Below are 15,969 nucleotides of genomic sequence, written 5' to 3' on the forward strand. Positions count from 1 at the left end.
AAATTAATTTCTTCATGGGCTTTCAGTACAGTAACAAGGTTGCAATTATGCCAGCTGACGTATCATAGCAGCAATTATTCAAACTCTGTTTTCACTTGATGGCCACTCAAGGTCCACAGAGCCATTGAGATCATGCCTAAGTGCTGTACTTGCTCTCCCAGCATACTTGCAGGGAGAGGCACCACTCACACTGGCGCTGTGATTTCAGTCCACACATTCTTCAAGCTCCCCGAAACAAAAACTGAATGCATGGAAAATGCCCAGTGCACAACAGGAGCAACTACAAAAAAATAATGGAACTAAGAAGAAATCAAATTATTAATACATATAAATGTAATGTTGGAAGCTTGATATTTTAGGCAATTCAACAGTAGAAAAATTACAGGCAGGTCAAAGTGAAATACCCAAGACCATTCAAAACACTCCAAGTCAGAACAGTGTCTTGAAATCACAATTACTGTCACTGGATCTCCTAAGTTCTCTCTCTCCCTCTCTCCTGGGAGAGTACTAAGAAACATACAGATATAAACACAATGAGTAGAATTTGGGAGAGTCTATGACAACTGTTGTACAGGACAGATTTTTACTACCTTGTTGAGGTAGTCCTTTCTGATTAAATTCTCAGATCAAGAGGAACAATATCACAAACATGTCCCCAGAGAGTACAGTTAGTTATGTAAAAACAGATCTAGGAACCACTAAGCACAGGAGCTTTCCTAATTTTAAAAACCATAGAACATCCCTTTGGCACTAAATTTCTATCCAGTGAGGGAGTTTCTCAGCCCAGAGCCACTTAGCAGTGGGCCAGAAGACACTTTTGATTGTTTTTGTCAAAACTCCAATACCTATTAAACAGTAAATAAAACCAACAATACTCAAACCAAGGTGAGCAGAAACAACTAAAAACAGGTTTTGCATTAACACAAGGGACTAAAACTTCATCAGCCCAGTGAAAAGGGAACAACAACAAAACCAGCACCAGCGCCCAATCTCTCCTACAGCAGCCTCTCAGAAACATTTACAATGTGGAAGAAGTTCAGGTTAGCAGATCTGACACAGAATCAAAGGCAATTCATTACAAAGCAGCTCCAAATCAAAGTGCTCGATCCGCAGGCCTGTCTGTAATCCTCCCATCTCGCCTGCAACTCTTGATGTGGAGGAGGCACCGCAGCAGCCAGTTAAGCTGGACCAACTCTGCTGACATATCCCAGGCATCTGCTGCTCAGCACTGGTCCAGAGTTTAAGTTTGGTGATATTCATCTTCCCCTGGGCTGCCTTTTTAAAGCAATCCCGAACAATGGGACTTCAGAATAAAGAATAAAACATTTAAACATTTTTTTTTTTAAACTTCTAGGCAAGGGCCTTTAATGCGATTAGAAGGGGAGGGGGATTGGATAGCAGCTTTTGCTTTTTCATGTTATGTATATTGTGTGTAAACAAATATGCAATTTGCTTTAAAAAGATAAGGTGATTAAATTTTTATCGGGCTTGTACTCTGTTGTCACCACAACAAAGAGAATTAGGAGGAGGAAAGAAAGGCCTTTTTATTTGAATTATGCTCTTACCAGAGGTTCTCTACAGCACAGCTGTAAAGCCACTCAATGTTCTCCAAACAGGCCCTTTGATTGCATTTTATTCAACTTGTTTGCATTTGGAGCAATCGAAAGGAAAAGAACGCTCCACATTTTGATGTCTTAATGTTCCTTAATACCTTCTTTAATTTATATTAAGCTTCTTAACTAGGGTGATGAATTCTTCAAAAACAATAAAGACCTAGTGCAGAAATCTTTCACACACCATGAAAATTGAAATTATAATGTATTCATGGCTCTTTTTTTTGTTATAAAAAAACATTATTTAGAATAAAGATTTAAAGCATATGAAAAAAAATCCCAAAGTTGTATGAAAATTACTTAATCCAGAGATATAGAGGAAAGTTCAAACTAATTATTACAAGGGAAATAAAATGTTGTGGGAGGTAGAGGAGAATAAACAGCATAAGAATTTTGGGTTAGTATGAAGTTTTCAGTCTTTTTAATAAACTATAAATTTATCCACTATGGCTTTCTACAAAAAAAACCAAAAACAACAAAACCAAAACAACACTAAAATTTTGTATAATTTTGTTTTACCAAATTCAAATGTTTGCCAGTTCTTTCTCCTTTATTATTCATATACTTCTTCCCTAAAATGACTCTTCACAATTCCACAGTGTGTTCTCCTCCCAGTGTCTTTCACAATCTGCCAAGACCAACAGCCAACACTGAAATTGGTGAAGATCATGAAGGGCTAACTCAAACACCCTCAGATGCAGCAGCTCCGTGGGGCACACACATGCTCCTGGGTGAGGTTCCCAGAGTCAAACCCCATCCACAGGTGGATCTCAGTCACACAGGAGGGAAGGCTGCATGAGAAAAGCAAGGCTCACTGAATAAGTAGAGGCCACTTGAGGGACAAGACTGGACAGGTTTGCTCTCACAGGCACTGCGCCTTCCAGCTATAGTGGATGCTCAAACACCAATTACCTGGCTCATGTGACAAAACTCACTCTCAACAATTCCAATATTCTTTAAAAAATCCCTTCTGCAGAAATGAACACAGCTTTCAGTGAAAGTCCATTATGGACTTCTACATACAAATTATGGACATTACACACAAAGCAGCCTTAGCAAGGAATATCCAAAAGGGTGTATTCTGACTTTGCTTCCTAATTTGTCTACTATTTTACCTTTCTTTTTACTTAGAAATTGTACATTCTACTAAAACTACTTTAAAGTTTCCAGCAGTACATATGCATGCACATGTATAGCCACAAGCCCCTCACTTTGTTCCCCCTTGTCCTCTGCAAAAGAAATCCAGAGAAAAATAAAACAAGCCGTGGCTGGTACTTCTCTGAACACCAACACAGTGCCCAGAGCTGTGCTACAGTGACTGGCTGCCTGGGTACTACAGCAGCAGAGAAAAGAGCTTTTTAAATGAACACTGAACTACATAAAATCCCCAAAATATTCTTGAAATAATAGATTTGAAAGAGAACAGACATTTTGATCTGGAACAATTGTCATATTCCGTTGACATCCACTGACTGCTCACCCACGTTCCCATGTTTTTAAGCAAACTCCAGAAAAGCACAGTTTGAAACCTCACAATAAAGCCTGCCACGTTTACAGAATGTTTGTGGAAAAGCTCACTTAGCTGTACCAGCAATCAAGTGGCCACGATAATTAAAACAATTTAAAAATTCACATGCTGCATTTACCATGGAGTAAAACAATGCAGATCCTAATCTAACACCGATGTACCCTGGTTGAAACAACACCTTCCCCTCCTGAACAAGTCACACCATAGCAGCACTGAGAAGCAAATCCAGAGCTCAAGAGCGAATATGGATCAACACAGCAAAACTGAAAAACCTCTTAAAGTACCAAGAAATTGCAGACTGCGACTAAGGCAGCACAAAACAGCTTTACAAATCCCGTTGTTGCCTTCTGCTACGGTGGGATGTTTTCTTCACAGCTGTCCTGCAAAGTAGTCGCTGCTTTTGCAGGAAACAAGAAAGAGACGATACAACGCTAAAATAAACAGTTATTCAAGCACAGTAATTATTGTGTAAGAGGTAATCACAGCTGCATCCCAACTATTCAAACCCTCATCTACATTTTTTAAGGGAGCAAGTACAAAATTTACATATCCAAAACAGTATTTATGTATGTAACCAGTTAAGTCTTAACTGTTGTATCTATAAAAGCTTGTGCCTTTAAGCAGAAATGATTCATGAATTTTAATTTGTTTTAAATGTTGAAAAATTCCATCCAAGTAAACTGAGTCAACAAGCCAAACGATGAAGACATGTATCTGGCTTTTATTTAAAAAATAAAAAACTCAAGTCTATAAATTTCTTAGTCACCCACAAATCCTCTAGCAGTGAAAAATACTTTCCAGTAACTAAGTTTCCTGCATTTCTTTTAATTAAGACACTATGCTTTTCACATGCTGTTGAACACTACTGAGCCTTAACTGATTCTTTGTGTATTATTTAACTACAATATTCTACAATGTTTTTATAGAAATAAATTAACCAATGATTATCAGAAGAGGGGGGAAGATTTGCAGAATGGGACTCTCTGTAAGCTGCTTCAATATTGTTAATTTCAAAAATGCAAAGTCATCAGTCCACTCGCCAAATAAATATGCTTAAAATTTATATAAGCATTATTCTAAAAGTAATAAATTATTTATATTTCCCTTCTAAATATCAAAACTTAGTTCCATCTTTTCGTGCTTTTTCTCAGTAAATACAAAGACCAGAAACAAAATTTTGAATATAAAAGTTAATGTTTTCTAATAATTACTTTATAGTACTCAGGCTCCAAATAAACAGCAATGCCAACAAAGTTGAACATAAGCAGTGCTATGTTTATAAAGGGACAGGCACAGCAAGTGAGACTTTAAATGAGATAGTACAAGCTACAGAGATAAAGTGACACAGACCTAGCACATATTAATAACTTAATACCTCTATCCATGCCACAGCAATACTTCCATTTTTCTAGGCAAGCACCCAAGGGCTCGGTTTCCTTCCTCATTACACTCTTCCTGGGGCACAGACTGTTCTAAAACCCAGTCAAGTAAAATATCAGAAAACAGGTACAGCCTCTGTCCAAGCCCAGGGAAGCAGATCATGTTTAGGCAGAAGGAGATTAGCTTTCCTGAACCATCACCCCAAAAGACTCTCTTCATCTTTCTGAGATTTCCAGGGGCTGATCACACTGTTTAGAAATGAGATGTAGGCAATTCACAGGGCTCTGATGCATAAATTATTAACAAGAGTCCTGATGAAGGTGGCTGGCTGGAACAGAACAAATTACAGCAACCTAATATACACAGTTCCCACTTCCAATGCAAAGCTGTTTTGAGTGTCTGGGTCCAAATTCAGCTGTGAAAGGGAAAAGGTTCACAACTGGTATTGCAGGGTGTTACAACAGCCAACCCAGCTCCGCGGAGCGAGGACCTTGATTGAAAAGCCACTGCACATTTCCAACACACCAACTCACTCTGACTTGCACTGCAAAAAAATCCAACCCCCATAAATAAATACGGTGTTTCTAGGGAGTGCAGTAAAAGGCAGCATTGAAGGAGAGGAAAATTAAATTACAGAAGATGTAATATGACCAGCCAAAACACACAAACAAGTTAAGACTAAATTAGCCCCATTACCAAAACCACAAAGGCAGCATCTTGTGTGATGACTATTGATTTCATTAAGTTTAGGTTCTAATACAGTCCATTTCAGGAGCAAGGGCTGTCAGATCTCAAGATTTATTTTTCTTGACAAATAATTGTCAAACATTTGCCATGTATTAACATATCAATGTTTATGATATCCTAAATTACTCGGAGACAACACAGGATTTAGCCTATCAATATAAATAACTTGTAGACTGACCCAATGAAACCATGGAATATCTTTTGCCTACTGACTTTACCTAGAATACTGGATTTTTGAAAGGGGGCAATAGAAGAAAAATTCACATTCAAATTACATTTTCTCTGGTAGCTCCACTACACCTTCCTTGTAGCTCCCATTATGTCGCTGCTCCAGTCAACTCCGCACTTCACAGCATCTGAAAAGTCATCCAATAAAAGGAAACCCTGTCCCTTCCAATACCCATCTGTGTTCTCTATTTAGAGCCCTGATGTCTCCAGTTATTGCTCAGGGCAGAGCTGATCAACTGCAGGTTCTACGACGGCAACCAAGAAGCCATTTACAATTCCAACAGCTGTTACTGATTTTGCAGCAGAATCATGGCAAATCTGTGGTTCAAACCCTCCCTCCTTATGAGGAGGGGGAAACCAACAAGAACAAGCAAAAAAAAACAAGAAAAGGGAAGGAGTGCGGAAGTGTCATGGATAAAGGCCTGTCTGATAACAGCTTTGCCTGTGTAAAGCTAGGAACATAGAGACTATTACCCTGCCTTAAGTCAAGCCCAAGGTCCTATCTTATCCAGGTTCCTTTTCCTTACAGGCAGGCAGCAGAGGGGAAAGTCTGCAACACAATATTGAGCCTTATTCTCCTTCTAAAGCTTTCCATGCCCTGCAGACTGAGGCACAGGGCAGGGCTACCTGAGGCACTGCACAAGGGAAGGTCTAGCCGGGAATCACGTCTCCGTGCAGGTTAATGTGCCAGCACACACACCAGCTCCTGCTTCATTAGGCTACTGCAGCTTTCAGGGATCAAAATGGAAGCATCAGCATTCCCTCATCCTGCATCTAGATGATGAGGGAATTCATAGAAGTGTTCATAACAGTTTGTGTTTTACATGCAGTTCATCAAGGCTACAGATCGACAGGAAGTTTATGTTAATAATTATGCTCCTAAAATTCAAGCTCTAGTAAAAACTCCAAGGAGAAAGAAAAATCCAAGTGTATACAAAACCTACCAGATGCACTCCCTTCCAAATAGGCTTGCACAGTAAGACTTAACAAGATTTTCCTGAGGACAGCTATCATTGGAAGAACAGTGGGATACTGTGAGGAAGAGAGGAGCCTCTCTCTTTGGAAGGTAACCAGGTACTTTGCCCAAGAGACAAGGCAGGTGGTTAGAATGAGGCAGCCTCTTCAACTCCCTCTCTCTCAAACAAAATCAGCCTCCATGTCTTGAATGCCCCTATTTTAGTCAACCCATGTGGTACCCAAGGCTGCTCAGGGTGCAAGAGAAATTATCAGTCTGCAGACAGAAATGAACCGTATTATTTCCTGTACGGGGCAAAAATGAGCTCACCAAGGTCATTTTAGCAGAAGTCAAAAGAACCATAAAAACAATTATTTTTAGCATTTTGTTTCATGTCTACATAAATCAGCTTTGACCTAGCAACTTTTTATTAAAAAACACAGCAGAAATAAAACAAACATTCCAGGTAAGACCTGCTAAACTTGCAATTCCAAAGTATACTTCTAGTGAACTTCAGCAGAACAAAAAAAAATTCTTAACGTTAGAAGAGCCTCTCAGTCAGCAGTGCTGACTTCCAATGAAGGGTAGTTTGTGCTCTGCAATCTAAAATTATAATGGACAGGCCGCTCTATTCCCAGCTTTTATTCAGTCCTATTTTACTACTTCAAATATATACTACCTTAATTTGTATACTCTTTAACAGTAGTTAATCTTCAATTAAAATACCTAGAGCAGAAACTAAGATAACTGGTTTAAAAGGTAAAAGCTTATTGACAAAAATGTATTCTTCATATTGCCTTTTTTTTTTTAAATTCTGCATATTAAAAATGTCATTTTTATGACTTGGAAAAAATCTTCAGGAATAATGAAGGCTAACAAAAGACTGAAGAGCAGTAATTTAAAAAGCTCCATATGTAGCATCCTGATTACTGTATCAGTCCCATTTCCATAACGAAGGGAGAAGTCACCAAACTGCTGTCTGTCCTTTCTGGTGACAAGGAAAGGGCAAAGAGGACGGCATGTTTCCAAGGCATCGTGCTTCAGGCTCTAAGGGAAGAACAAGAAGCCTCCTGCAGTACAAGATGTGGGTGTCAGTGTCCAGCACTTTTCTGGAATACGGTAACCCCAGCTTTGGTGGTCCCTGCACATGTACTTAATTTGGAAGCAGCTGGGTTCAAAAGTTTATCCTCCCTTTTTGACCTGCAAAGGTTTAGTGTGTGGGCGTGCACGAGTGTGTACATCATACCACACAAGCTGAAGATGTGCAGCCACAATATACATGGTGTGTGAACGTTTATGTGTCCACGTTTGCACACAGAACATGCTGCATCTTCCTAAATACCAGAACAGCACCTAGTACACACTGCAGTGATGTGCACTGGATGCAGCATTCAGCCATCCCCAACCAAACGTGGCCAGTCTGCAGTTCAAAAAGCTCCTGGACTTTTTAAGCATAATTTCAAAAGGACAAACTACTGAAAAAAAATTAATTGCAATACTACCTACTTAGATAAATTGATTGAACATGCTCCAGAGAAAGTACACTGACCAGTTCTGCAAGCCTGACTAGATTTACACACTACCATGCCCACCACAGGTACACCCAAGTAATGGATTCAACAGACCAGGAGATCTCTTCATATTTACAGTGCTTTCCATCACAGACCCTGCAGGATAAAAGTATAAGTGAAGCCAGGGGTTAAGTAAGACAGGCAGGAAGACTAGAAAGCGTGAGGAGGCTGGGGATCACTGAGCACAGTAAGTTTATGAGTAACAGTGACAAAAGTAGAGTCACAGACTGGTGGAATATTCACAACTTGGAAGAATGAATGTATTCTCCAGCCAACATCTGAATGTTTTCTTGAATTGCTCTAAAGCACTCCACAGTTGCAGGCAAAAATCTCTGATCTTGGCACAAAGGATATATTTTTCAACCATTTGTCATTTTACAGCTCAGACAGAAGCGAGTCAGTGCCTATCAGCTGAGCTTCAGTAACTGTGAATATGCTCCTCAGCACATTGTATTCACAACAGAACATCTTCACTGGGATTTAAAGAGAGATCTGAGGTTATGAATTTATAGCACATTTGTGATGGGGTTTGAGCACTCAGACAGTCACTATCACTGAGATAACAAACAGTAACTCATTAATCCATGGAAATGTGACAGTATAGTTGAGTGCAGCAGTTTTCTCAGCACTTGTGTTATTTTGAAATCTTGAATCAATTGTTTACAGAAGCTCTTCACTTGTGTTCACAGCATTAAGTGCTCTACATACCAGTGACTCTTTAATACTTCCTAAGTTGCAGCATGTATGAAATAGTGGTTTCTTTTATTTAAACGATAAAACCCAGCACATAATGGATAAATAGTTCGTGATGAGTGTAAAACACAAATTTTCAACCAGAACAAGCCCTTTGTGTTTGTTGATAAAGTTGTAACTTTCAGTCAGAATTACACAACAATAACCCTATTACAAACCAGTTCCAAACACAACAAGGGGAAAACACTCTGTATGCAACACAAATCAAATAAAGTATGTAGGCATAATGGCATAGAAAATAAAAGTTATTTAACAGAAGAGCCCATACATCAGCAGCAAACTGGGAATTAAAACACAAGATGGAGCCCCAGGGGGAACACTTAACACAAAGACACTACAGACGGCAACTCTATCAAGACCAGACTACTTGACCAATGCCAAAAAATGCAACTCTCTCTTCAAAAGTTCCAGGGACAAAGTGAAAAGTTAATGTTCAGAGCTATTGTGCATTTCAAACTTTCTTGTGACCTAAAAAAAAAAAAAAATAAAATAAATCTATCCAGCTTTACAGGGAAATTTCCAGTTTTCAACAAAGATGTTTTATACAGTGCTTTAGCATAAGATGTGATGCCCAATATATGAAAAGCAAAGGTAAAAGCTCTCCAAGAAAACAAAACCTGTATTTTCATTGTTATACAGTAATCATAACACCTAGTCAAAGAGAACATTTCTTATTTTTGTCTCAACACAGTAGTACCCAATTATTTAAAAAAAACCCCAAACAAATGAAATAATAAATAATAACAACTCCAATATATTACAGTAAAGCAGATAAATAAAACTCACGAAGCAATAAAAAGAGAAGAACAGGCTCCCAATGCCATGCAAGCCCTTGGGCTGACAGGTCTATGGAAGGGATACCAGCCCTTGCTGCTGTGTGAGCAGGGACAGCATGTTTATTCTCACATAAGTAAATTCTGTTTTTTAAGTATAAACTGGGAATAACTTTACACATTTGATGGCTGAAATGAGAGGACGATTGAACCAGTGTCTGTTGCTCACAACAAGGTAAACAAAGGGACAGGCAGTGCCTTCCAGAAGCCTCCAAACTGTCACACAACTTGCTCTCAAATTTTTACAGCAGATATTTAGACTGGAAATTAAGAAACTCAGGCTGAGGCAGTTTTGCTTCTTTGGCTTCTATCAGTTCACAACATTTCACCTCTGTCTCAGCTTCCCCACTCAGAAAACAGCGTTACTAATGCTACAGTTCTTTATACAATACCTTGGAATAGAGAGTCCTTTTTTAACCTGAAGAAAAGCTACACATTCTGTGTAAGTTTACAAAGTGTCACTGTTGATGAAACAGCCTGTTCCTTTTAATTCCATGTTTAAACAACTCCGCTGAGGTCTGAAGATGTTGATTTATTTCTGATTTTACAAATTTTAAAAAAAGGCTTTCAGTGGAGATGTAATTCATGAGTTTAACATTTCATCAAATATGCTTTTGTTAAGAGTGGTTGAGCAGGCACATTACTCAAGGTCATAAACTTTAAGTCAAATCACAGGCAACTGAGCAGCTCCTGTGCTTTTTCTATGGTCTCTGCACCTCCACAGAAGGCTAATTATTTTACAACAAAACTTGAGAAGTGTATTTTTTACCCTGAAGTCATATTTGTTCCTTGTTTCACTATTTCTGTTTCCACAGCAGGAACTTTTGCCTGCAGTTCATATTTTCTCACCAGAACCACAGTGCTTGAACTATCTTTACACCAAGAAGAATCATGTTGAAGGTAAATTACATCCTTAAGAAGCATTAGCTTTTGAGTAATGTGAAATTTAAACCACAACAAAAGAAAATGTAGACACAGAGTTCAAAAGTCGAATAAGAACAAGAAGTATCTCTCAGCTTGCCTAGCTGTGGGTCTTTCAATGCTGCTGGCAAAGAAACCCAAACCAACAAACCAAAAACCTACTGTCCTGTCACAACACAATCAAAAGGTACCAAAAAGAAAGAGTGAAAAAAACCAAAAACTACTAAGTTGTATTTGCTAAAAACTTGATCTGTGTCCTTACAACTGTAAGATGTATATATAATTATGGAGACTTATTAGATCATCCAGAGAACATCTCAATTTAGGATGGGATATTTCCTGAAAGTACACCTTTGGTTACCTTCCCAGACTCTTTTACAAATCTTAGGAATTAGACAACATCCACTTTTCTTCTGAAGATTATTCCCCAACAGAGAATGAATACAGAGGATCAAAACACACTATTATGACAAGCAATTTAAAAAAAATAAATTACTAACAGTTAATGCCAACAGGCTTCTGGCTGATCCAATAACTAACCTGAAAGACAGCACACTGCAAGAGCTCCAGGAGATGGACCTACACTGGTGCTAAACCAAAACTCCAGAGTCTTCTTCACTGCACTGCCATGAATTTGCTGGCAACTTACCTAATATCTCTACATCTTTGCTCCACAGCTTTCTAGAGGGAAAAAAAGAATAAACTCCATCTGATGTGAGACAGGCACTAGCTGGGAGCACCACTACCAAATGTCAAGGAAAGGACTTGAAACAGTTACAATCCATTATACTTGTATTTACATAATGGCTATAGCAATAAAATTCACATGTGAGTATACAAAAATTCAAACTGTCCAGCTTTGCCCAGAATTTTGCTGGACAAGAACTCTGCATATAATGAGCACACTGCCAGCACTCAACAGTCTTCTGCAAAAAAAAAAAAAGCCTTAACCTCTGTGCTTGTACTGAGATAGGCACATTGTGCTGAGTTATGAGCACATAAGCTGTTTGAACTCATTTTTACAATGAATAGTATTTTCTTGACACCTATGGGTTTTATTCATCAATGTAAAACTTGCAGAAAAACAGTCCTGCAAAAGTAAACAGTTTCATATTCTAAGCAACAAATCAGATGGCTAAGATGTCCAGAAAACCATTATTATTACATCAGCTCCATTCTTAGGACAAGCCCCAAGATGTGCTGACATAAAAAACCAGAAGTCATGGAAATCCAGAAACAAAAGTCTCAGGGCATTGTTTTGTACAAAAATAGATATTCCTATTTTTAGAAGAAAAAAAAAAAAACAACCCAGCAAATGTATTGCTGAACTATGACTGGTCTGGAAAAGGGAGTTCCCTGACTATATATATTGTCAACCTCACCCAAAATAAAGTGAGTTGGTTTTTTTTACATCTGTTAGGACCAAGTGACCCTCTTAAGGGAGATAAAGTCTATTTTAATCTCTTCAGTTGTCCTGAAGCTCTTATTTTATCTTTGTCTCTTCTATAGACTAGTCTTTCACAAACACCCCTGAACCCAACCTTTAAGTTGTTTCCTATCCATGGCACTTTTCTGAGTATGTCTGAGGGACCAACAATCACATATGCTGGAAAAGGGGTTCCTGCACAGAAAAAGACTCACACCCTCAAAAAACTTGGGATGAGACAACAAAATGCCATGATACAATACCATGTGCCAGAGGTTTGCTGTTCAGGAAATCTGTCATTGAAAGTAGTATCATAATACACAGCTGAGCAAATGAAAAAAGAAGTCCCACACTTTCCTTCTAGGCATTACAGCTGTCTATGGTAAGAAAAGAAGGGAGATCAGTAACTGTACTGGGATACAAAGAGACCAAAACATGTCGTAGTGCTCCAGGTGCTAAAAACATTCACTTTTCAGGAGCTGGAACACATGGGAATCATACATGGCTCTCCCAGGGCAGCCAAAATGCACATGCTGTCTTGAGTCAGTGCTGAGCAAAAGCCCATTCTGAAATCCATGAAACCTCTTTGGACACAACACAGTGAAATCAAATGGCAGGGAAGGATGCTCAAACTGCAGCTCCATCTTCCTCCAAGTACTACATATAGCATTCCTTTGTACAGCCTTGGCTGCAAGCCCACTGGCTTCTCCACTTAATGCTGAGATGAGCTTTAAAGCTTTCATATTTGTGGAAGCACATCGAGAAAGTGCCTGAAAAGTGTCAGTATATGTCTGACATGCCACCAGCCTGTACCATCTTAAAACCACATGCAGCCTTAAGAAAAGACTGATAAGTAAGATTCATATAAAATAGGTCTAACAAAATCAATTTAATAAAATAAATTAATTTATAACTACTGCAATCTTTCTCCTTTCATGATGACCAAATACGGGTACACAGCATCAGCTTTCAGCAAGGCTGGGGGAAAGGGAAAGACTTGTTTAACAGTTGGTCACATTTAGTCAGACAAAGCTGGAAGGAGGCAAAAGGGTAATAATTTAGTGATGAAGAAACTCCAAAGAACTAAGAAAGCATGGCAGCCTCCAGAGATGGGGCTTGCCAAAAGGCTATTTTGGGGACAGATAGGGCTACAAAGCTGCTATTAAGCTTCAATCCTTAAAATAAACCCATAAACTCAGAAAATATTTGTCTGTAAGGGTGGCAGCCCAATAAAAGTTTTATGAATGTTTTAAAACTGCCCCGTCAAGGGGCTAGCCGCTCAGTCACCTCCCTCCCTCCTAAAAAACAACACAAGCAAGAAAGTAGGCCCATGTGTCAGGTTCCCAAGCAGGAATGACAGGACAGCCTGAAAAATGGCTCTGCACCTCCTGCACCCCCTCAAGAAGCCAGCAAAGTACACACCTCCCTGCTGGGAACGGGGCCCTGCCACAGCCTTCCCCCTGCTACCACCAGCATGGGCGTCTCTGCATCATCACCCATCCCTACATACCTTCTCCAACATCTTCTCCTTCCTGTTACCCACTGCATGTTGAGGAAGGGGGGAAAAGAAATCAGTATCTATAAATAAGGAACACCATGGACAATGGGAAAATACAAACCCAATCTGGTTTTAAAGTTTAATTTCTAAAAGCTTCTTGGATCCAGAGACGGTAATAACATACGGTTTGTGCTGCCCAAATGAACCAGTCACTGTTAATTTGGCACCAGCTTAGAGATGGACAGTGGGCTAAGTGTAGAGGATCAAGAAAAGTCCACTCTGGACTTCCACATGTCCCATTTTTGTTAACACCCAAAGGCTTAAGAGAAAACTCAAGCAGAAGTAATGCAGACAAAAAGAGTGAATTTAAGTAAAAGAACATAAAGTTCACTTACAAAACTGTGTGAAGCCTGGAAACACCAGACAGAAGAGCGATGCTCCTTCTCCTTCCTGCCACATATTTTTTCCCCCTCTCCTATTCCCCAGCATCACCAAATCTGAAACTCCACACAAAGCTTAGCCAGAGGAAGCTTGGCACATTCCTCAAAATCCAGGGGAGGAATAATCACTAGCAGCAAAATCAAAATGGGATGAAAGATAAGAACGAGCAATGAAAAATTGTTTGCAGCCAACCAGACTCTCACTGCTCACATGCAGAATTTGCCATGACACTAATTAGGTCCAATTCAAAACAGCTTTCAAAAAAATGAACTACAGTTTGTTCACACTTAGTCCACTCTACCTAGGCAGCACCATCCTACATGGTTTCTTCAATTTCTTTTCAAGTAAAATGCTTATAGACTTAAAACCAATACAAAGCCCCCAAAGAAAATAACCCAAACCTCTGTGGCAGAAGAGAGGGTCTGATGTGTGCTCATGCAATGGAGCACACACAGCTCCCAGGCTGGTGGTGCAGATGTGAGGCTGTGGCCAGCCCAGGGATGGTTGGCAGTGCAGATGTTTCCTGTCACCAGTGTCATGTTTGCGCTGTTACAGATTTATTTTTTTTAATGTATTGTGTCACTCCATCTATCTTAGTGAATTGCCCACCTTGTAAAATTCTAATTATATTATTTTCTTCTTGTTATCTGCATTATCTAAAATTATTTATACTATTATAACCTTGGTTTCAAACACTGGTTATAAACATTGTTGCAACAGTTATTAGATGAGGGTTCCTATACATACACACACTGAGATGAATAATTTACTTTACAACTGCTCTGAAATGCTGGAACATGATTTTGTTTCCCCAACATGCTTCTCTAGCAAAAACAAAGGAAAAAAAAAAAAAGAAAAAAAAGAAAAAAAAAAACAAAAAAACCCACCACAACTAGAGGGACTAGATCCAATCTGTCTTCCCTTGGGATCTCAAAGTAGCAGCTTTCCTGAAGATGGCACAACACTGTCCTCTATTTGAAGCTTTGTCAGCCACTTCTTTCTGGGGGCATGGAGCAGTTGCTGAGCCAGAGTTTGGCAGGAGTAAGTGCTCTGTTAGATTAAATTTCAGCATGATGTTCTTGATAGGAATCGGAGCACCATCCTGAAAGTGCAACGGGAGGGTAAAACGCCAGCCATCAAGATGGATGGTTTGTTTTTATTTTTATAGAGATTTTCTAAACCTCAACTTTCACCTCTTAGCCCCCTCCCCCTCCTGTTCTCAGTCACCTCCAATACTCCATCTGTCCGCTTCATTTAATAGAAACCTGTATTTCCTAGCTAATGGATGCATTTGGCTAAGAAGATAATCTCTTTGTGTTCGCTTCAGTTGTCACATTCCTGTTATCATATTAATACTGATTAAATACGAAACCCAACATTGAAGTCAGACCCCACACATTATTTAAAAGCGCCAAGATGTTCATATTTTGGCACTTTGAAACCTCAGCCAGCATGGAAGTGACCTCCCCCTCCCACTCTGAACACCCTTCAGCTGGGATGCCACCCATATGGATTTGCACAGGACAGGATACTTTAAGAGCACCGTCCTGCTTGAGAATACCAGACAAAGTTCAGGTTTCCTGAGAAGCTCTAGGAGTGCACAAACTGATCTCAAGGAAACAAAGACATGGCAGGTCAAGCAGCACAACACTGGGGGTTACAAGACAACAAGGGTCAGTACAGATCTCTGCTCTCTCAAAAATGTCCAGTGGCCATTAACAGCTCGTGTTTGTGCCTCAGTTTCTCCATCTGTACAAGAGCATATTTCACAAGCTGTGCTGTAGGTGTGCAGCCAGTTTATTAATATCAGTTTGGGTCTGACATTAATAACAGACTGAAGGTGCTGCAGAAGAAGTACGAATAACCAGACATCAAATCAGCAAAAACTAATTCAACAAATTCTGGGATTTAAGCCAACTTCATAACATGTCACATTTTAAAAGCAGCCAGGCCCACATGTGATAAAGCACACTTCTAACCCTGAGCAAAGTCATCCTCAAATTCCAGAACAACTCTACTCATCAGAACTACACTGCAATAAGACCCAGATGAATCTGCACCATTCCTTTCTCATT

General features: G+C 39.4%; 1 protein-coding gene across 4 annotated transcripts in view; it reads right to left on the bottom strand.

Moving 5' to 3' along the window:
- Nucleotides 1–15,969, bottom strand: part of EEFSEC (eukaryotic elongation factor, selenocysteine-tRNA specific) — a 122,753-nt gene that overhangs the window by 10,751 nt on the left and 96,033 nt on the right. The gene's annotated exons all lie outside the window — the stretch shown is intronic.

Source organism: Aphelocoma coerulescens, chromosome 12, assembly GCF_041296385.1.
Source record: "Aphelocoma coerulescens isolate FSJ_1873_10779 chromosome 12, UR_Acoe_1.0, whole genome shotgun sequence".
NCBI lineage: Eukaryota > Metazoa > Chordata > Aves > Passeriformes > Corvidae > Aphelocoma > Aphelocoma coerulescens.